Here is a 24,176-nt window from a genome sequence, read left to right as displayed (position 1 = left end):
ATTCGTTACTTCTGTCCTTCCATAAACGAAATTGGCTAATTCGTTATTTCATAACGAATTGGCCTTTTTTAGCGAATTTGTCCATATTCGTCTGGTTTGTCTAACGAGTTGAACTCCTTGGCGAATTGAACCCTTATGACGAACCAGTCCCCATAACGAATTAAACCTTATGGCGAACTGGTCAACAGGCGAATTGGACTTCACGAACTGAAGCTAGTTCGTCAGTCTTTCCTTAACGAATTAGTACACGAATCAAAGCTAGTTGATTATTCTTCCTTAACGAACTGTCCTAATGAATCGAGGGTTCTTCCGTAACGAATTAGGGTAAGGATTTGTCAGAGAATGTAAGGAACATTCCCTGACATCCTTAAATACATGCGCCGACGGCGCCGACGTGCCGGAAAACCAGGTAAGGAACATTCCCTGACATCCTTAAAACGCGGTTTACCCTATTTACACTGTTTTTCATCGTTTTTCATCCCGTTTGATCCAGATCTAAGCTAGGGTGACCCCTAAGCTCATCATAGGTTCGGTTTATACCCGAATCCACCCGGATCTCGTGATTTAAACAGTTTAACGGTGACTATATCTAGCGGTTTAAGTTAATAAAACATCATACTAGTATTATCTCGGGTCGGTGCTCGGTTTCCTTCTTGGTTTCGGCTAGAAAAAAGGGAAGAACTAGAGAGAGATCTTAAGTGTGTGTTTTGGGTGGTGTATGGAATTTGTGTGAAATGAAATTAAATGGGTGATTAAAGGTTTATATATTTATGGATCATGGGCTTAAGCCCATGGTCTTTTCCTCTTTCCTTCATAACCCAAGTCCATACCCATATCTATTTAACCCAACACTAGCCCGACTCATAATAAATTCTCGTTTTATTAACCGAAACTAGAAAACGGGATGTTATATATATATATATACTAAATGGTAACTTGCGGTTTACTCACATTAGGCCACTATTCATAAAATGTGGAACTTTTTGAGCTTGGCATACAAGCTCTTATTAATGCTTTTGATTTGTTACACGTCATAACACGTGTTTGTCTCTTTCCAACTGCCACCAACCTCATGTTTTCCTCTTCTGCTTATTTCACCTAAATCGAGTACCCTAGAGGTTGAAGGCCACTGTCTTGTCAACACAACGACAATGCGAAGATTAACAACACAAGTAAGCCGACTATTTAAGCAATCATCTTATATGATTGTTCGAATCTGAAGAAGTCGACTATTTAAGCAATCATGTTCCTTTGTTTAAGCAATCAACTAAGAGTTTTGAGATCTTTTAAGACACTATGCCTATGTCACTAGAAACAACATAACAAAAAAAACATCTTACGGCATTCATCTTTCTTCATATTTTTGTGCATATATTATAAAACTAACTTGGATTATATTTATATTAATTTTGATTTAGTAAATTCTACTGTAGGATTTTGATTTATACATGATGGTTTAGAATATTGTTTTGTATTGTAGCCAAATTGATCCAAAAGATGGATATGAAGGTGTGGAAACATTAAGATGGGAGCTTAATTCAGCCACACCCCTACTCATATGTTGAATTGATTAATTCAGGGTTGATGCACCATTTTAATTCTTTAGTAAGATCAATACTTGATATAAGTTCTTATGGCACTTTCAGTTAAATATAGTTCTTTGTTTTATTATTATTTTTTTTACTTTATGGATGACCCGATGACCTATGTTTTGTTCCTGTTTGGTTATTGAATGCAGTAACTTTGCGCTATGAACAAGTTTGAGAGAAAGTTTTGCTTGCAGCCTTGAGATTTATTGATAAAGATGGAAGTAGGTTCATAACTATGTATGAGTTTCAGCAAGTTTTCAACCAGTAATTTCAAAAGTGGATGGGATTATACATTTCTAAAATAGCGAGTTAAGGAGCAGAGTTGCAATGATTAAATATTGTGATTCTAGATTATTTTCCATGATTTTTATAAGATGGTCTTGATCATTGGTGAAAGTTATTGATGTAAATCTTCTAACAAGTTTGTTAATAGCTTCTTATACACTGATTACATTTATTTGTTTATTTATTTTTGTCTTATAAGGTCATTTATGTTAAAACAACCCGCCACAACGCCAATGCACCGGATATAGTAACATACTGTGAATTTAAGAGAGAAATACATGACGTCTTGTATAGGCGTATTGATGCGCGCAACGCGCGCGTGTAAATTTTATAGTTCACCCTAAATTTAAACGTTGCCCATAAAACACTAAATGTTAATCCCTCCGTCCCATTATAAGTGTCATATTTGATTTTTCAAGTCTTTCTTGTTTAACTTTGACTGACAATATTTTTGTTTATATTATATAATACTTGATGTAAAATATATGAATGGATTGGGTTTTAAATGAATTTTACATTGATATAATTTTCATCAAGTATTATATGACACGGACAAAAATATTTACGGTCATTGTTGCAAAAGAAAGACTTGAAAAGTCAAACTATGACACTTATAATGGGACGGATGGAATATTTACAAGAGAGTATTTACAAATTTGTGAAAGTTGACTTTTTAAGTTATTTATGTTATACATAATTTAATGTTCGCATTTATTTGCTCTCCTTTTAGATTTATTCAAGCCCCATGTAACACACTTTCTAACCTAATTTTAAGATAAAGTTAGATTAACAATAATAAGATTTAGAACATCAACCTAATAGCATTCATTAATTCTGCATAGGTCAACAAAAAAACCAAACCATCGCAAAATTTAAGTACACCATAAGATCACTAGTAGCCATTAGCCAGGTACCAGTATGCTTAGAATTTGAAATCTGCAATCTCTTCGTCATCACTATCTATTCCACCTTCATCATCCTCATCCTCATCGGTGTACATTTCAATTTCTTCATCCTCTTTCTCATCTTCATCTTCATCTTCATTTTCATCTTCCATCATGCTTGTACTACCTTTACCATTATCTCTTAAACCGGTACTCAACACCACAGATCCGCCCCCGATTTCTCCATATCCTTTTGCAATCTCTCCATGTTTTCTTTCCTGCGTTCTTCCTCTAAGCGTTCCTTCTCTTCCCGTCTTTTGTCCAGCTCAGCTCTACACAAATATCAATAATCCTATTCAAATATTACCATATTACATCTAAGTTAACTCAAAATCTGATAAATTGAGCACCGATTATTGGAAAACATATTATTTTTGTTGGTTCAGGCCATCTAAACATTATATAAAATTTTCTTAACTACAATTATAAGACACGAAACTTTGTTAGCAACAACTGTAATACGCTGTAGCCTAAACCAAAATAACCATTTTCTAAATCGACCATACTAACCCGTACCCATTTTCGTTTTGACAAAAACCAAAATGACCACTATTTTAATCGACATGTTCTGACCGAAAATACGTCCTAACTCAAACTAAAATAACCATTTTAAATCCGACCCATTCTGGTCAAAACCCGTTTTGAGCTGAACCAAAATGTCCACTGTTTTTAATCAGCCTGTTATGACTTGTTACCCAGCCTGACCCGAACACGTTTCGACCCGCATAGCCATAAAGTACCTTTTCTTTTCCAATAAGCTTCCAAGAGTATTTCAAAAAACTTATAAAATGTTTTGTAATCTTCATAACACTTTCTATAACTTACATTATAAGGATAGTAACTACTAAAATATTAAACTTTTTTTGGTAACCATAGTAAACAACAACCAGAAAAGTCACAGACCCCACTTACCAATGACTACAAGTAAAACACAATTTATAAAAAAAAATTAATTGTCTTTGTGTTTGTGTATGTGTGTGTGTAAAATAGACAACAAAGAGTGTGTAGAAATACTTGTAAGTTTCCATGTATTCATCTGCACTTGCTTAAACAGCTTTAAAGAAAGCATCCATCCCTGCACCAGAAACTGCTAACAATACAACAGCCCTTAAGTTTTTATAAAACTCCTCAAGAGCAAGAGAAAGACTTTGGGTCAAATCTGACGGGTATGAGTTGTCATTTTCTAGTGCAGCATGAAACACCTCAAAATCTTCCATCCACTAATCATATACCACAACAAAAAAGTGTTCAAAATCTTCAATTAGATGAATAAATGAGCGCATCATATAATATTCAGATGATGAAGAAACGTGGATCTACTCACTGGTAGCAGATCTACTTTCCTCGGGTGTGATTATACTATTTCACCGATGATTCGTCTGGATCAATGTTCTTCCACCTACAAAACGAACAGCGCCGTTACTTACCCCTCAGAAAGGGACAGAGGGGTCCTCTTTGGGGTAACCCTCCGGCGTGAGAATAAGTATGTGTAGGAGAAGATAATAATGTGAGAGTAAGGGAATTGGGAGAGTATTGCTTAATAGCTGAATACTGTATGTTACTCTCTATGATTGTGTGATTGTCTCTCTGTGTATGAGAAAGTAACTGACTAGGGCTGCCTGTCAGAGAATTTAATTGAATATGCTTCAGTGTGAATCAATGTGTCTGTAACTGTGTACGTTATGATGTATTTATAGTGCTAGGGTTTCCACTGATTGAGCTGAGACCAAATTAGGGTTTTGTTGGCCTCCTCCAATCGATTTGCGCCACGTGTCCCTGGAGACACCTGGTGCTTTTTCATTGGTTATAATCACGTGGTAACCCATGAGTCATGCTGAGCTGTCCATCTTTTATTTAGCAGCTGTCAACATCAGCATATCCTTATTCCTTAAAAAGATGCCTTCTGGAAGGTTGTCTGACGTGCATAATCAAGGTTGCCCTAATCCTGATTTGGATAAGGGCGAGGTTGATTATGTGCATGTGTGATATGCGCCCATCCTGAGGATGCGCGAGGTCTTCTCTTTATTCTCACGCGCAGATATTTCATGCGCAGATGCGATACGCACAAGCATGTAATACGCGTCACGCGCGGATGCCCCACGCGCAGCTGCGCCATGCGCAACTGTGATATGGGTGGGCATGTATAATGCGCGAGCATGTGATATGCGCCGCGTGCGGATGCGCCACGCATGATATGATATGCATAAGCATATATGATGCGTGAGCATGTGATACGCGCGAGCATATGTGATGCATGAGCACATGTGATGCGTGAGCATATGTGATGTTTGAGCATATGTGATATGTGCAAGCATGTGATGCTTGAGCATAAGTTTTGGCTTTGTGCCTTGATAATATCTTTGATTTCTAATGTCTTGTATATATCTTGTGGGTTGACCCGCCCCGCTCGATGTTGAGGCGGGTACATACCTCTTCAAGCCCCCCCAGTCTAATGTGTGTCTTATCTCGCGCGAGCGCGGTAAGATAGATATTAGACTTACTGATTTGGTCTTTTAAAAGGGGTTTTGTCGTTTTCTTGGTTGTTTCCATCGTTGCGCGAAGTTCTATCCATTTGGTTGAAAACGAATCGTCTGTGTACGTGACGGTTGCTGACGTGGGTCAGTGATTGAGACGTGTCAGACATTTCGTGTGCTCGAGGTGCTACAGTTGCCTTTCGTGTCCCCTCACAAGCTGCCAGGGACACGTGTCGCGCTCGTGTTGGCCAAGACCTGCGAGTGGGGGTGCGTGAACTCTGGCACACGCCGTATTTTTCTTTTCGTGTCCTCTCACACAGTTGTCAGGGACACGTGTCGCGCTCGCGTTGGCTTATACCTGCGAGTGGGGGCGCGTGAAGTCCGTTCAGCACCCAAATTTCTCTCTCCTCGGCCTATAAAAGCCAGCCCTTGGAGTTCTTTATCCTTCATCTTCTTGTTTTCTCTTCTGAGTTTTTCTTTCTTTGTCTTCTGAAATATCTGTTCTTCAGAAGTTTCCGTGGTTAGATTTGTCAGTTGTATGTCTGATAGCTCGGACTCGTCGAACCTGTCGATCACCTCAATCGTCTCCCGAAAACGCCGTGTTAAATCCGTAGTGATGTCGACGTTGAAGAAGAAAGGCAAGGGGAAGAAGGTTGCTGAGGGCTCATCGGAGGAGGTAAGGATGACCAAGGTGGTGAGGAGGTGGAATGAAATCCCCTGCAAATTGAGGCAGGCTGATCTTGACAGCCTTATCGCCTCTCAGGGCTTTCCCACCCTGTTTGGCTGCATGTTGCCTGAGGCCGGGCAATCGGCGGCGGACCCGCCTGCCGGTTATATATCCTTATATAGCCATTTTTTCACCCACTGCAACCTTCGTCTCCCGATGACAAGGTTTGTGGGTGCACTGCTGCAGTTCTATGGGATTCATATACCCCAAGTCCATCCTTTTGGACTTGTGCGCATGACTCACTTTGAGTTCATGTGCAAATCCCAGCGCGAGGAGCCTACCCCTCGGCGCTTTCAGTATTTTTATAAGGCCAAGATCCAAGACAATTGGTTCTCTTTTATTCCTCGCAGTCAGAAGGTGAAGTGCTCCACTGTTTCATTCAAGAGCCTTCATGACTGGTCTGAGAGGTTCTTCTACATTATGGCTGGTGTGATACCCATCCGTATGACCATGCGCTCCATCTCTTCTGCGCCTGCGGATGTGGGTGTCCTCAAGAACCCAACTGGCGCCTGGGTTAAGAAGCTGTCCACTGAACCATCCCCCGCCAAGAGCATTCGTGAGGAGGCGCTGGTGGGGGTTGGTATGAGCAAGAGGTGGGCGGACAGCTTGCTTGAGCCCGTTATCCAAGTCGACGGGTTGTGTAAGTTTATTGCTTTATTTCTTTTTCTGCGCCAACATAATTCTTTTTCTGATATCACTTGACTTGTTTTTGCGCAGTCACCAAGGATTATATCCACGCTGCTTATGATGATCAAGTGGAGGGTGGCTCCGTCGCGCTTGGCGCTGGGGAGGTTGGTTTCCCAGATCGCTTCGATGACATGTTCATCCCAGTGGATCTGGAGTTTGACTTTGATGGCGACGCGCCTGGTAAGCCTTCGCACTTATGCTTATTCCTTTAGAATACCAAATTTTATTAACAGTTCTGTTGTTTGTTTTTGCAGATGCGCTCGAAAACTACGAGCTGGAGCTCGCGGAAGAGGAGGAGGAGGAAGAGGAGGCGCCCCTACTAAAGCGCAAAGCTAAGGGGAAATCTGGCGCAGGGGGCAGTAAGAGACAAAAGAAAGATGACACCCCTGTCGCTCATCCCCATGCTCAAACGAAGGGACCTAAGGAAACCCAGGTGTTTACCACCATGGGTTCTTTAGCTTCCCTGCCTGTGAAAGTGGGCAGACCTCCTGTCCACTTGAGGTATGGTGGAGTCACCTCCTCCGTTCGCGCGGCTGAAGAGAGAAGCAGTGCCACGCCTGCGACAGGTATACTTTGCTTATCTTCATCTCATTGAATTATTATTAAACCTTTGCTCCTTTGAATGTTTGCAGGACCGGCGATGGTTGCAGATCAGTCGCAGGCGCCACAAGGTGCTGAGGCTGCGCCGGGGTCTGCTTCGAAGTCCCCCGTTCTACCCTCTGAGAAGGGTAGAATGAACTTTATGGCGATGTTCGCCGCACAACAGAATTGCGCCAATGTATGTTTTGCACATTTGTCTTCTGAATTTTTTCTGTTGGATCCAGTCATAAACCAATTTTCCTTGTTGATTTGTTCATAGGAGTTGTAGCTGGCGTACAAGTTGCTGGTGACACTCCTGGCGTCGTTGGCGGCGCCGCTGGTTCTGGTCCTGCTCCTGCTAGTGCTGAGTCTCCCCTTATTGGGATTACAAAGGAGCAGGAAGCCGTATTGCGCGCCGAACTGGCGGCGTCGAGACCTCCCTCGCCTCCTCCTATTCGCAGCCCTCTCCGCGAGGCTGGTTTGGAGCCCTCCAGGTCGCAGGAGAAGAGGCCTATTGAAGAAGATGAGGAGGATGAGGGGGCTCAAGCTGAAGACTCCTTGGGAGACCGCGCCAGCCCTGCGATGCCACAAGAGTTCGCAGCGCAGACTTCTGGTGGGGCTGGCGCTGACTTTTCTGCTTCATCCCCGCAGGTATGTTTTAATTTGTTGCTCCGCTGCTTGTACCTCCATATAAGTATGTTTTATGACTTAGAACATTTCTTGTGTTTTGCAGGAAGGTGACCACGTTTACCGCCCGAGATGGAATATTAATGAAGACAGTTCCTTCCAATCCATGGGCGTATGCGAGGACTTCTGGGCTCATGCCGTGCCTCCTACTGAAAGGAGGTATCAGGAGGAGCGCACCCGCGCTGACTTGCTCAACGATCACATTTTCGCTGGGTCAGCTTTCTTTGCTGCCTCCCAAGAGCTTCATCGCGATTATATTAAAGTACGCGATGCTCTTGTGGCAGCCCAGCAAGAGGCTAAGGTGGCTGCCTGGAACCTTTCTGATGCTCGCGCACGAGCTGAGAAACTCCAGGCGGAGCTCAGCGAAAACCGAGCAAGTGCCAACACCGCCTTTATTAAGCGCGGGCATGAGCTCCAAGCTGCGCGGGAGAAGCAGCAGGTGGCGGAGGCCGAAGTTGCCAAGTACGCGCGGAGAGTGCGTGTCTTGGAACAGCAGGCTGAGGCGCGTGACCAAGCTATCGTCCAGAATATCACTGAGAAATCATCACTGGAGAGCGTGGTTGCGCGCCTGAAGAAGTATTTGGCGGGCCGCGCAGGCCGATAGAGATGAGGCCCTGGCGATGGCAGCGTCTAGCCAGGAAGCACTTGATGCTGCGCAGGCGGAGAAAGAAGAAATTTTGGCGGCAGCAGCGTCTGATAGAGAGGAGCTAAAAAAGACCAAGGAAACTGTGGAGTTATTAAACTCCCATGTTCCTGCCCTCGAGACGTCTATTGCTGGCCTCGCGCAGGATCGCCAATGGCTGGTGTCACAGGGCATGACTCGTTGCGCTTTGGCGATGAAATATTCTGGCGAGTTTCAGGCCCTTGTGATGGACTGCAATGCTGCCGCGCGCTTGGTGGGTCGAGCTGAAGGGTTTACGGATGGGTACGAATATGGTATGTTGAAGAAGAACCCATCCGAGTACCCTTACAAGAGCGACGCGGCCTGCGCGGACATGGCCGCGGTGGGGGAGAAGTATATGAGTACTCCCATCCCCATCCTTGTTCAGGTACCTTGACCTTAATGAGTTTTTCTTGATTAATTTTCCAAGTGTTTTGTACTCAATACTTTTCTATTGATTTGCAGATTGCTGCGCTTGCTGACCAGCCCGACCTCGGCGCGCTAAAGAAGTTGCTCGATGAATGCGAGAGGGCTGGTGGCGATGATGGTGGCGCGGGGGATGTTGCCCCTGCCAGCAGCTCTGGCGCGGCGAAAGAATCTGCTCCTGACACCGTCGTGATAGAAAACTCCAATGAGGAGGAAGAACTTGACTATGGTCAGTTCGGAGATGAGGAGCAGGCCGCGCCAGATGCTGCGGGAGATGATGAGGGTGATGAAGTGGCTGACGTCGACGTGGAGACCTGAGAAGCCCTTCATGTTTTTATTTTTATTTGTAATTTGTAACTCATCATACTTGTAAATTTCAACGCTATGGAATGAAATTTGTTTTCCCTTTTTCACATCTTGCGCATTTCCATTCATCTCTTCATGTTTGCTTGTATAGATATAAGATATGCTTGCACGTTAAAATAAGAACAAGGTTGTAAGGAAATTATTCACTTAACCATAGTCCTATTTTGTAAGTGGTTTCGCAGTATCTTGTTTATGCTGACACGCGCGATGACTTTTCACTATTCCTTTTTTGCGCCTCGTTGTCGCGCTTTTTTTATATGGAATTATGAGTTTTAGTCATTACATGTCAGCATGTGTTACTCAGATATCCACTCTTATTCCGTGCGCGACCTCGACCTGAGACCTTAACAACTATAATATGACATGTACTTTGCCTTAGTTGTGTTTAAGGATTTTTATGATCAGGCTGCGCGGGATGTAAGATGGATGTTTGTGAGTGTTTTGAGCTAAGGCTCTTTGTTTTGGGCTAAGGCCCTGACGTTTTTAGAGTTAAGACCCATTAACGTGTTTGAGCTAAGGCTCGTAGGTTTGGGCTAAGGCCCTGACGTTTTAGAGTTAAGACTCGTTAACGCGTTTGAGCTAAGGCTCGCGCATGTATGTTTTACTTCGTTTTATTTTGTTTTGAAGTCAATATAGTGTTGTCATATTGCTCCAAATTAATAAAGGAAGTGTGAAACATGTATGCAAAGGTAATAGAACAAATATTGAAAGACAGCACGAATCATCATTCATGATGGCTTAAAAGCCTTGATTACATATTTGAATTTTTACATGAAGCATTTTCTAAGCTGTGCCGCGTTCCACGCGCGCGGTATTTTTTTTCCATTCAAATCTTTTAAAGTGTACGCGCCTTTCCCCAAATCTTCTGAAATTTGATAAGGTCCCTCCCAATTGGGGGACATTTTTCCTGGGGGTATCGCGCGGCTAGCTTCATTGTTTCGAAGGACAAAATCATTTTTCTTGAAGTGACATTCTTTAACGCGCTGATTATAATATTTTTCCAGCTTTTTCTTGTATTTGGCTTCATTGATGATAGCCGCTTCTCTGCGTCCTTCAAGCAAGTTGAGGTCCAATCTTCTTTCGCGCTCGTTATCAGTCTTGCTCATCATGAGTACCCTATGGGATGGGCATCCAATTTCTGCTGGAATCATAGCCTCTGTCCCATAGGTTAGGCTGAACGGGGATTCGCCATTGCTAGTTTTGCTTAATGTCCTGTGCGCCCACAGGACATTAGGTAACTCTTCGACCCAAGAATGGGATTCTCCCTCCAACCTTTTCTTCAGCCCATTTAACAAACTTTGATTCGCGCGCTCCACTTGGCCATTCCCTTGAGGGTGGTAGACCGAAGTGAAGATTTGGTTGATGTGCAATTCTTTGAGCCAGCTGGATATCTTCCTGTCAGTGAATTGTTTGCCATTGTCGCTCACAATTTCCATAGGAAGGCCAAAACGGCAAATGATGTGGCTCCAGATAAATTGCTTCATCGCCTCAGCTGTGATTTTTGCTAGTGGCTTGGCCTCAACCCATTTAGTGAAATAGTCTACCGCCACTACCAAAAATTTCACTCGCCCTTGCGCTTGCGGCAGGGGCCCCACAATATCAATGGCCCATTTGTGGAAAGGCCATGCGGAGGTCACTGGAATCAAGTTGTTCTTTGGCCGCATGGTGTTTGGTGCGTAGCTCTGACATGCCTTGCATTTTTGGATTTCTTTTAGCGCATCCAAGTACATGCCTGGCCAATAGTAGCCTGAGCTCATTGCCTTGGCAACCACCATGCGCGGGCCAGCGTGTATTCCGCAGATTCCTTCGTGAATCTCCCTAATCACATAGCTTGCTTCTTCAGCATCCAGGCATTTCATGAGTGGTCCAAGATAAGAGCGTCGATATAATGTTCCATCAAGTAGTTCATAGTTCTGCGCCTTGTGTCTTATCTTTCTCGCCTGTGCGCGATCGTCCGGTAACTTCCCCTCCTTCAGGAATTCCATTATTGGAGTTATCCAGGATGAAGGGGTTGTATGAATTACAAGGACAGATTGTGTTTGCACTGACGGGTTGCTCATCACTTCCACCCTGACATCTTTGCCAAAGTGATCAAAATTAGTTGATGCCATCTAACTCAACGCGTCTGCGGCCTTGTTTTCGCTGCGCGAGATGTGTATGATTTTGAAGAAGTCAAACTGCTCAACGAGCTTTTTTGCCTGCTCTAGGTATAGAGGCATGGTGTTCTCCTTGGCATCATAAAGGCCATTGACCTGTGCAGCTACCAAGTAAGAATCAACATGGGCCTCTAGCCTTTTAACTCCAAACTTGCGCGCAATGCGCAGACCAGCCAGCAGGGCTTCATACTCAGCCTCATTGTTGGTACTCTTGAAGTCCAACCTAATAGCATAAGTATATTCATGATTATCAGGGTCCACCAGTTTGAGGCCTGCGCCGGACCCTTCGCTGTTGGAGGCTCCATCAGTGAATAGCCTCCAAACATCTTCTTCATCATTTGCTCGCGGAGGGTCTACCTCGCGCTGAGCTTCTTCAATCTTTCCCACTGGGATTTCCGTGATGAAATCCGCTAAAACTTGACCCTTTATTGCTGGACGGGGCTTATAAGTGATCGTGTGTTCACCCAATTCCAGCGCCCACTTTGTCAGCCTTCCGGAGAGCGCGGGGCGTCGCAAGACTTGCTGGATGTTGTAACCAGTCAGAACTTCAATAGGATGACCATTGAAGTATCTATGGAGCTTGCGCGACGCGTGTGTTAGTGACAAAACTAACTTTTCCATGATGGAATAGCGCGTCTCAGGGTCTGTCAGCACCCGACTCACATAGTATATTGGCGTTTGGATCCCCTTGCGATCCACCAATAATACTGCGCCGATTGCGCGGTCTCCAGCTGACAGGTACAATGTAAGGGTTTCGCCAGGAAGTGGAGCTGTTAGCGCGGGCAGCTTTATGAGACATTCTTTTATCTCACTGAAAGCTTGCTCAGCCTCAGGCGTCCACTTGAATTGGCTCTTCTTCAAGCAGTTCCTCAAAGTGTTAACGAATGGAGTAGATTTGCTGGCGTGGTTCGCTAGGAACCTGTTGATTGACACCAATCTACCATTCAGCTTCTGAACCTCTTTCATGGTGGATGGTGAAGGCATGTCAAGGATGGCTTCCACCTTTTCAGGGTTCACCTTGAAACCATCCTTAGTGACCATTACACCAAGAAATTTCCCCTCTTCCGCGCCGAAAGTACATTTGCTCGGGTTGAGCTTCATATTAACTTCCGTTAGGCGCTGAAGAGTTTCCTCGATGTCTTTGAGCATTTGTCTCTCCTCCCTGCTCTTGATCACCAAATCATCAACGTAGACTTCTAGATTTCTTCCGATTTGTTCACTGAAAACCGAATCCATAAGTCTCTGATAAGTGGCGCCCGCATTCTTTAAACCAAAGGGCATTTTTGTGTAACAAAAATCACCCTTGTCGGTTCTGAAGGCAGTCTTGTCTTCGTCCTGTGGTGCCATTTGAATCTGGTGATAGCCTTTGTAGGCATCCAGGAAACATTTGAGCTTGAATGGCGCCACGGAGTCCACCTTTGCGTCGATGTTCGGGAGAGGGTAACAGTCTTTCGGACATGCTTTGTTGAGGTCCTTGAAGTCAATACACATCCTCCATGACCCGTTGCTTTTCTTTACCATCACAGGATTGGCTACCCACGTCTGGTATCGGATCGGGCGGATGATGTTTGCGCGCAACAGGTCCTCCACTTGCTCATTCATGGCCTTCGCCTTTTCATCCCCCATGATTCTCTTTTTCTGAGCAATTGGCTCCACCGACTTGAACGTGTTAAGAGAATGTTGCGCCAAGTCTCGCGGGACCCCCGTCATATCGGAGTGTTGCCACGCGAAAACCGACGTGTATTTTGTGAGCAACCTTTTCATTCTCAATCTCGTTTCGTCTGAAATGGTAGCGCCAATTGTGACCGTTTGCTCTGGGAATTTTGGGTTTAAAATCCACTTCTCTGGCGCATTGTCCGCCATTGGAAGTTTCATTCTCCCTTCCCGCGGCGTACTTGTCACTGCGCACAAATGATCGCGGTAAACAAATGTTACGCCTGTTGGTGTAGGGAACCCCAATGCGCCGTGTGCTGGCGACGGTACAACATTAAATTGGGCGATCGTTCCCCTACCCAGGATCATATTGTGGCATGACGTGGTGGGCAAGACCAAGAAGTTGACAACTTCGGCTCGCTTGTGTTCATCATCCCCCATAGTTAGTTCAAACTGAATCTGGCCTAGGGGATGGATGATTTCATTTGAAACACCACAGATTGGTGCGTTCACAATTTCGAGCCGCGCTTGGTCTGCCGGGTCTAACTTTCTGAAACACTGCTCATACATAATGTCAGATTCACTTCCAGTGTCCACCAGGACTTTTGACACTTCGTAATGAGCAATGTGTGTGGTGATGACGAGAGGACTGCTTATTGAAGGGCCTCCCCTGATTCTTGGGAAGATAACTTGCTGCTCGCGCCAATCTCCGTTGATTTGCGCGCTTCTCTTTTTTGACATCTGCCCTTGTCGTCCCCCCTCAGCCACACAAATTCTTTTGTATTTCTTGCTGGCAGAGGCTCCTTCCGGTTGCTCATCTTCTATTCTTGGGTTTTTCACCAAGTGAGCCAGCCTGCCTGACTTTACATCCTTCTCGATCGCATCCTTTAAATGATGGCATGCGTCGGTGTTGTGGCCCGGGGACTTGTGAAATTCACAATATTTGCCACTGTTTTGCGGTCCCTTGTAGTGTAGTTGCTTGGGGGGCTTGAATTGGACATTCTCAGTACTTAACACCTATGAAGGTGTTTTAGTGAGGGAAGTCCATATTCTTGGCAGAGGTCTGCTAGGATCTCTGCCGCCCTCCCTCTTGTCACCCTCCCCGCGACTACGAACATCTTTTTGGGGCTGGGGTGAGCTTGGTTGCGCTTGCTTTTCTGCGGAAGAAAAACTTGTTGGCTGCAACCTGGACCATACAGAGTTCTGTTTGGCCCTCTTCTCTTTGTTGCGCGGTGATTCAGCCTGATGCGCTCTTTCTCTTGCCCTATCTTGGGCAATCTGTTTTTCATTTCTCGCGAAGACTCGCGATGCTTCCATTAGTTTTGCCCAAGTGGTGGGCATACCATCTTTGCTTACGAGAGCTCGGCGGAGTTGATCACTGCGCGCGCCTTGTATAAAGGCCACGCGCAGGAGTTGCTCGGTTATACCTCCGATTGCCAGAGACTCCTGATTGAACCGAGTGATGTAATCTTCAATCGTTTCATCATTCCTGCGTACGCAGTGCATGATGTCATCAGGATCGCGCGTGTGCCTGCGCTGTTGTACGAAGTGGGCTTGGAACTTTTCTAATAGTTCCTCGAACCCATCAATTTGCCCAGTCGGCAAGCTCTCGAACCATACCCGCGCCGCGCCCGTTAGGCAGCGAGCAAACATATGACACCATGTTGGCATCGTCCAGCTCTCTAGGTTTCCCGTGTTATAGAAACCTTGCAAAAAGTCATCTGGATCTGTTGTGCCATCATATTTGCCCAGACCACTTGGCATCTTGGTCTTGTGCTGGATGGGAGCCTGCGCGATGCGCGCAGTAAACTTTGAGTGTTTTACCAAGATGGCTGGTCTGTAGGGTGTGGTTACGTCCACTTGCCCTCTGACCGGTGGGCTGTACGGCATGTGCAGATCCAGATCTGCTCTGGCTCCAGGCGCCATGTTCACAGGCGCGCGGAGCTGTGAGCCTCCTGCATGAGTATCCCGTGTCTTCCTCATGCTATGCACTTCTTCATCACTGAACTCAATGTGTGCAGTGTGAACAGAATGTCCTTCTTCCGGCGCGTGCGGCCTTTTTGTAGTCTGCTTATCAAACGCTTGCCTTTGTGTTTGGTCGGCTAGCTTCTTCTGTTTGACCATTTCATTGTACTTTTCCATCAGACGCCGCTGCTCTTTTATGAGCCATTCATTCGGATCATTTGTTTCTTCTTCTGGACCCATTGGTCCTTTCAGTTTCGCGCCGGCCATATTTTGTAACGTGAGATCGTCTGGAGGAGTTTCAGTCTGGCCGTGAGGGGTTGTGACGAAGGGACGGTTGCTGGTGGTACGCGTAGAATCACGCGGAACCCTCAGAACCTGCTGTCCGTCGTTAACACCCTCACGTTCAATATCCTCCAGAGCTTGATCAACGTTACGAACGCCAGAAACCATGGTGATTGATTTTTTATGTAGATCTGATGAGATCTGATTGCCGTTTGTAACAGTGGATGGTGCCAATGAAGAAACGTGGATCTACTCACTGGTAGCAGATCTACTTTCCTCGGGTGTGATTATACTATTTCACCGATGATTCGTCTGGATCAATGTTCTTCCACCTACAAAACGAACAGCGCCGTTACTTACCCCTCAGAAAGGGACAGAGGGGTCCTCTTTGGGGTAACCCTCCGGCGTGAGAATAAGTATGTGTAGGAGAAGATAATAATGTGAGAGTAAGGGAATTGGGAGAGTATTGCTTAATAGCTGAATACTGTATGTTACTCTCTATGATTGTGTGATTGTCTCTCTGTGTATGAGAAAGTAACTGACTAGGGCTGCCTGTCAGAGAATGTAATTGAATATGCTTCAGTGTGAATCAATGTGTCTGTAACTGTGTACGTTATGATGTATTTATAGTGCTAGGGTTTCCACTGATTGAGCTGAGACCAAATTAGGGTTTTGTTGGCCTCCTCCAATCGATTTGCGCCACGTGTCCCTGGAGACACCTGGTGCTTTTTCATTGGTTATAATCACGTGGTAACCCATGAGTCATGCTGAGCTGTCCATCTTTCATTTAGCAGCTGTCAACATCAGCATATCCTTATTCCTTAAAAAGATGCCTTCTGGAAGGTTGTCTGACGTGCATAATCAAGGTTGCCCTAATCCTGATTTGGATAAGGGCGAGGTTGATTATGTGCATGTGTGATATGCGCCCATCCTGAGGATGCGCGAGGTCTTCTCTTTATTCTCACGCGCAGATATTTCATGCGCAGATGCGATACGCACAAGCATGTAATACGCGTCACGCGCGGATGCCCCACGCGCAGCTGCGCCATGCACAACTGTGATATGGGTGGGCATGTATGATGCGCGAGCATGTGATATGCGCCGCGCGCGGATGCGCCACGCATGATGTGATATGCATAAGCATATATGATGCGTGAGCATGTGATACGCGCGAGCATATGTGATGCATGAGCACATGTGATGCGTGAGCATATGTGATGTTTGAGCATATGTGATATGTGCAAGCATGTGATGCTTGAGCATAAGTTTTGGCTTTGTGCCTTGATAATATCTTTGATTTCTAATGTCTTGTATATATCTTGTGGGTTGACCCGCCCCGCTCGATGTTGAGGCGGGTACATACCTCTTCAGATGACACATAATCACTATTTAAGAATGCCATTATCAAAAAATCTATAACATGTCTGTTTAAATTACATTTTACGTATTTAAAATATCAAAATGAGAGGTAAGCTGAAAGATTTAACTACAAAGAAAATGGGTAACAGCCAAAACATATGAGTCAAACAGAGAATCAAACAAAGTGTATTCAAATGTATAAAAACCTCTGAAATCTTTTTCTTAAAACATTACATTTCTTTTTAATGGTACAGTTTCTGTAATCATATTAGTAGGCTTGTAAACGAACCAAATGAACACGAAAGGTACACGTTTTGGTTCGTTCGTTAACATCATAATCAAATGGTTAACTAACGTAAGCGCACGGATATAACTGAACATAGTTGAACGAACATGACTGAGCTAAAACCAATTAAAATAAATTTGAAAGTGTGTTGGACCTAAAAAGTTTTTGAAAAAAGACTAAATTGTAACAGGCCTAAAATATTTAAATGAATATACTAACAAAAGTAAAAGAACGAACTTAAACAAACATAAAGTAGCAAGCATAGCAAAAAGAAAATGTACAAACATAAATGAATTTAAATGAACGAACAGGACATGCTTTCATGTTCATTTAACTAAAGAGCAAAAACTTTTATTAATGTTCGTTTAACATTTCCTAAATAAACGAGCATTAACATACTTCCCGATAAATTTTCACTGAACCTTTGGGTTCATTTACAAGCATACATATGAGTGAACAAATTATGTATCAGAAAGAATAAGAAAGAATAACGGAAAACGTGTTCATGAGTCGGGCAACCATCACAAAAAGTGGCTTGTTTTAACTTTTGACTAGTCCAATTTAGAAAACCGGTATATAAAAGCACACTATGGGCAAACGAGTGTATTTTACCTCCAAAGCAAATTGGTGCTGAATGACATCCGTCTTGTTGAAAACCACAACCATGGGCAAACGGGTTTTATAAAGAATGCTACACGCATAAAGCATGTTACTGATAAACGTATTCGGACTCTCTGCACGCGGTGTATCAACAACATACGCTATCACAGTCGGAAAAGGTGAAACAAACGCCTCAGTAATTATCGCTCCCGATGCAGACCAAGTAAATATCTCAATTTGACAAGGAGTATCCAAAAGAACATAATCAAGTTCATCCGCTCGCCTTTCAATCATTTCTACAACCTAACAACCACAAGACTACTATCAATATTAAAAACATTAAAACTTTAAAAGCAAAAAATGTATATGTTACTATTTACCTCGTCAAATTTAGTGGCGAACAAGTTGAGTGAAGTTAATATTCCTACATTGGGTCCAAGATTAAACTGTTTCATGACTTCTTTGTAGCAAACGGTGTCCCGTATGTCGATATTGGCCCCAAATGGCAGAGCCATGACAGTTGGAACAAGATTCATTACGTAACTTTTTATGTTGGAAGCATGTGTGTGACAGACGGTTCTATGAAGGAATGTTGTTTTCCCACTTCCTGTGCATTATAAAACATTGATTAAACAAAAAAGTTGTAAACCAACCGAACGAACACAAACAGTGTACGTTCGTTTAACTTTAACTGAACAAACAATCGAACACGAGCAATTAAAACAAGGGTTTTCTTGTTCACGTCCGTTCTTTAAGACAAAGAAAGTGTTTGTGCTCTTGTTCTCTTATTACGTTAATAGTATAAATGAGCGGTTCATAATCGTAACATAACATAGATGAACATTCATCAGTGAGCTAAGATTAAAAGTGAACGTGAACAACAGTGTGTTGGGCTTAAAAAGTTATTAAAACCATACTATATTGTAATGGCCTAGAAAATATAAATGCATATATAAACAAACAAACTTAGATAAATGCAAGCTAACGAATATACATAAACAAACGAGACTTGTTCATGTTCGCCTGTATAACTAGATGAACAAAAAAATTAAAACCCTTGTTCATGTTAATTCGTTTATTAAATAATTGAACTTAAACAAACTTCTTGCCCAACGGTTCACGAAAACTTCAGTGAACGCTCAGTTCATATACAAGTCTTAAAAAAAAACTCAAAACTTTGTGTTTACAGGCAAGTAACATGATACCTGCCATTCCAACAACAATTATGATAACAGGTTTCTTCTTGAAACCCGTTGAGGACTTGTCTATCTGCAAATTCTCCATTGACATGGTGATGTCATCTTTCACTTCACCAGCCGACTACCAACATGATCAAAAAGAGAAAATCATAAAAAAAAAAGTTGAAATAATATATCAAAAATCAATCAAAAAAAGATGGGTTGATTCTTTTACATTGACTCCAGATGAGTTTGTGGATTTGGTTTGCACATATGATGCAGCTTCTTTTGATGCTTTGACGTTTGACTCTGAATTAATTTCCATCTAAAATAATTTTTCAAAATTACTACAAAAGAATCAATAGTAAAGGGTGTAAGAAGCTAACCAGTAGGTTGAACGGGTCGTTTTAAAAATGGCCACTTTGGATTGGAATGTAAACGAAACGAGCTTGAATCGATAAAAAGCTTGATAAGACCTGTGCAAATTTTTAAATAAAGCGGGAGCCCTGTATGGACGCTCGTCAAGACTTGTGCATTTTTAAGTTCTACCTCATTTAGACATCTAAGTACAAATGCTTGTCACAGTGCATAGGCCCGTTTAAGGTTTTCTTAAAAATTCTTGAAAAAGAATAGAAATTAATTATTTAATATGTAAATATAATCGACAAGCGGAGCCTGAGCCAAGGTCGAACTTCAAATTAACAACTCGCAAGCGTAGCCTGAGCCAAGGTCGAACTTCAAATTAACAACTCGCAAGCGGAGCTCGAAAGCTCAATTACACCCCTAATGCTAATGGTGGTCATTACAGTAAGTCAATACTCTATCATCAAAACCAACCAACCCAAAGGTATTGATTAGCCAACAACAAACAATATAATTAACAGTTATAGTCATCATCAACATAAATAAATACCTAGATATATAATTAGTCACGAGTTTCATACCGGATTTATGAGAGCTTCCTAGGGTTTATGCCGCCGGTGTTTGATTTGACGAATGACCACAGGTCCCTTTATTTAAAAAATTGGTATTTTAAATAATATTATAACAATCAACCTAATGATAGTAATATAATTTAGTTGAATGAGAACATTCACATCAGGTACCTTAAAAATTTTATGAGAGAAATCTCAAAAAAAATTTAAAGAATGGTGGGTGGTTGTGAGTAGAGGAGAGATAAAATTTAAAGAGATGAGTAAATTTAGAGAATCACTGTTCATCCTCTATTTATTTTTTAATATATTTGAAAGTGGTTGTGAGTGGATGAGAGAGAAATGATAATGATAAAGATGTAAAAAAGTATTATTTAATTGTATATGAAAAAGAAAATGTAGTGTTTTTTAGTGTAATTATAAAGATATAGATAGAGAATGTGATATGAATGCTCTAGTAATGGGCTTGAAAAACATAAAAAAGGAACTTAAATATAAATACGAAAACGGACGATGAAAAAAATGTTTATATGTTCGTTCGTTTTACCAAATGAAAAAAATATATATATTAATGTTTGTTCATTTATTATTAAATAAGTGAACTTCATGTTATGCAATTCACTAAACGTTTAGTTTGTTTATTGGGCATTATATATATGTATATAGCAAAATTTATGGTACTCACATAATTGTACTGTACTACTGCTACCACTTTTTATGCGTATGGTACAAGGTATTTTATGCATAATTTTGCTTACACGTTAGCCTCCACGTCTGCTTCTCCTGCTAGCATTGTCTATCATTATTGTCCCTTCATCCTCTCATCACAAGTATCGATGTGTCACAGTATGCCACGAGACCACCGTTCAATTTCAATTTATTCATTCATCCAAATCCCCTGACACTTGCAACTTCCGAGTCGTCATTTTGCGTTGCCGGCCAACAAACCACAAGAGGCGGTCTTTGTTGTCTGCTATCTACCCATATGCACATCACTTTTTTGTTGCCTAACACCTTTGCCATCCTCCAGAGGCTGGGCAGGTAAGTCTCTCTCTCTCAAGAACCTGTTTCAGTAACATTACTCACTTTTATCTCTTTTGTTTAATTGTACCCGTTAGCTAAATGCTTGAAATGATACGAGAGATAGATAGATAGAGAGACCCGTTTCAATCAAGAAGATGAAGCCGACCGACTTCTTTAACCGTGCGCCGACAGCCTCACAGGTAATTCATTCTTCTTTAGTTTGCATTACCCTAGCGATTTCAGTAGGAGTTGTTCGTATAGTTGCAGATACATGTTTCAGATGAAGAAGACAAAGCGAGTTCTTCTCACATACGCCGGCAAGTAGGTAATTGTTTCATATTTCTTTTGTTTTAGTTGTACAATATAAAAAACTGAAAAACCCTGTCTGCGTTTGGGGAACTAAAAGAAGTGAAAAATGAACCCACTTTTGGGTTCATCCTTAACCACTGTCTGCGTTTAGGGGAACTAAAAAATTTAGGATTAGTATGTTTATTGGTAATTTCTATTTCATTTATATGTTAGTTTCCGGGCTTTGTGTTGAATCTTAGGTTCCAAGTTTCAATCATATGTTTGTTTATTACATGCCAATTATATATTAATATAGAATCATTTTTGGTCACTATAGGTTGGCAGCGAATGCGGACACTCGGGATAATTACTAGAAGTCACACCTTACATATCCTATGATTTCGTTTGTTCATCGCTTCTGACAAATTCAAGGTAATTCATTTAGCTTCGACTATTGAATATTTTAACATGAAGAATTGATTTTTATAGAAGATTGTTCTTTTGTTTCACTTAGAATTCACATGTCAGGGTGTTTCTTCCATGCTTGGGTATTATTTGATTATTCAAGTATAACCTTTTGCCTGAAATTTGAATATGATTGTTTTTCATTGTTAAAGACCAAACTGATTTACTTTTTTATTTATATTTAAATTTTTAGAGCTAAAGGGTGACTCGTGCGCTGCACATTAGCTTATGTACTCAAACAAGTTATGTACTGTAGTTCCATAGATAATGATATTTCTTCTTTTTCTTAGAAGAATTTTTAGTTTTTGTTTTTATGTCTAGGCACTTAAATAAGCATTTTAAGTAGTTTGTAACAATGTCGTTGTTGGAAATTCAAGTGCAGAATTAGTTGCCACATTTTGTGATAATATTCTTAAAGGTGGGAGTGAGAAATTAAGTGATGAAGCTATTGAAGTCACACTTGAGAAGGTATATTAAATTTTTATTGATGGCATCTAGTTTATAAAGATATTAATACAGGTTGTGGCATTTGACTTATGTATAACTAATTTGCAGGTTTTAGTGTGTTTATTGTTTACCTACATCAATGATGAAATATTATGAGAATGGTTTAAAGAAAAAGGTGCATGCTCATATACTAATTGTAGTTAAAAGGGTATTTAATTTTTTTACATGATGATTTGATTATTATATCAGACTATTTAGTGCAATTGTTTATGATGCTTACCTGGGATTAACTTTGTGATTTTGAAGTCTATTAAATGTGAGATAATATTTGTATTTTTGCTAGAACAGACAGATTTGCCACATACAAAATGTCAAAACCATTAGCTACAATACCTAAAACGATAAAAAAACAATGGCTGTGAATAATCTACTCAAACATCTGCTGCCAATCACATGTGCGATCACCCAAAATTGTTTCTATGAGAAAGGTTTTGGTAAACAACCAATCCATAAATTATAATTTCACGCTTCCGCCGCGAAGCGCGGGTAAAAAAACTAGTTATTAAATAAGTGAACTTCCTGTTATGCAATTCACTAAACGTTTAGTTTGTTTATTGGGCAGTATTATTATTACAAAAATTAATGTTTAATAACATGTTGAGAGACATTCTCATTCCCTAAATATTATGTCCATCTTTATTCAAGTAACTCGAAGTAGAGATAGATTCAAAATTGAACTCCAAAAAACTGATATACTAAATTTTCTCCGTCTTATGTTATACCCTTGATCGCCTACTTCACATCATTTTTGTAAGAAAAAAGAAAATAAAAACACTCCATAAAAAAGTATAAAACACAAAAAAGTAAAAAACAAAAAAAAATATTTATCTATCATTCCTCGTTTCAAAATCAATCAATCAATCATACCCAATGACGTCTCAACAATAGCAAAGCTATGAGTAGGGTCTAGGGAGGATGAGATGTAGGCACACCAAATAAAAATTCTCAGTTTAGCTTTTAGGGTTAGGTGTCTCGGTTTAGCCTTAGGGTTTCATTTAGCTTTTAGGGCTAGGATTTTGTGGGGTTTAATTTTTAACTTTTTTTTGGGTGGTGGTGGTGGAACGGGGGGGGGGGGGTGTTAGATTTTTTAGCCTAGAGGGGGGTTGTCTCATCCATTAGACGGCCCGTATCAAACGTACCTTGTTTGTATAGATATTTATTGAGACGGGTTGTAACATCCGCCTACTATTTGAGCTGGACCAGTACTAAGGGAAACTTATCCATGAAGTTTTGATTAGACGGACCGTTTAATCTTGTGACGATTCGTATCGATGTCGAGTCAACAACAGTTTGATAACAACTCCCTAACGTGGCATGCGTGTATTCGTGGCTTTCCATACTTGTTGTGCCATAAATACAAGTCACATGCACGTTCCCAATCATCACAATCATCTAATAATCATTTACAATCAATCCTTTAGCTCTAAGCTAGTGTTTTTGAGGTTTTGGTGTACTAAGCAAGTTAAGCAAGCAAGAAGGTGTAATCACTAGCAAGGTGGTTTTGTTTAAAACGTTTAAGAAGTATAGAAATCAGTCCCAAGTCCTCATTAGGTTCCATCAATTGCTTTGCATCGAGATAACCATATTCTAGCTTCGTTAAAGTTTGTTTTAACTTGTTAAACCCATAACTGAGGCTCTGGGAATCAAACCTTGTCAAAATTATAGTGGCATAATGCTAACATCTTTCATAAGTAATGTAGGAAACTTAGAACCAATAAACAAATATCTAAAAGGTGTTTAAAATGTTTTTATACAAAACGAGCTTGTGTAGACGGTTAGAAAGACCATTCATCGTCATACGGTCTTTCACAAAGATTTTTCATGTGGGTCAAGGGTCAAGTTTGAGACGACTTGTCACACGCATATACAGACCGTAACAGGTTGTTACGGTCCGTTTCATTAATACGGACCATCTAAACAATTTGACACCCCGTCAAAACCCTAAATCACATGTATCGTCTCATCAGTATGTGGTAAATATCAAACCAAAATATTATTATCTATATCTATATCTATATCTATATTATATATAAAGGAAGAGTGATGGGCACAAGCGT

The 24,176-nt window shown here is 41.6% G+C and overlaps 1 pseudogene across 1 annotated transcript; it reads right to left on the bottom strand.

The window, feature by feature from the left end:
* Positions 1 to 2,796: 2,796 nt before the first annotated feature.
* On the bottom strand, positions 2,797 to 19,263 carry LOC143604559 (GPN-loop GTPase QQT2-like; annotated as a pseudogene). Its single transcript, XR_013148321.1, has 6 exons — positions 19,140 to 19,263; positions 18,932 to 19,046; positions 18,107 to 18,333; positions 17,739 to 18,029; positions 3,833 to 4,038; positions 2,797 to 3,090 (listed from the first exon to the last, which is right to left on the bottom strand). The product of XR_013148321.1 is annotated as a GPN-loop GTPase QQT2-like (transcript).
* Between the last annotated feature and the right edge of the window lie 4,913 nt (positions 19,264 to 24,176).

The sequence above is a fragment of the Bidens hawaiensis genome, unplaced genomic scaffold (assembly GCF_021521415.1).
Source record: "Bidens hawaiensis isolate Kalapana, Puna unplaced genomic scaffold, B.hawaiensis_p1.1 tig00065778_1, whole genome shotgun sequence".
Lineage (NCBI taxonomy): Eukaryota > Viridiplantae > Streptophyta > Magnoliopsida > Asterales > Asteraceae > Bidens > Bidens hawaiensis.
This window is presented reverse-complemented; position numbering and strand designations above follow the sequence as displayed.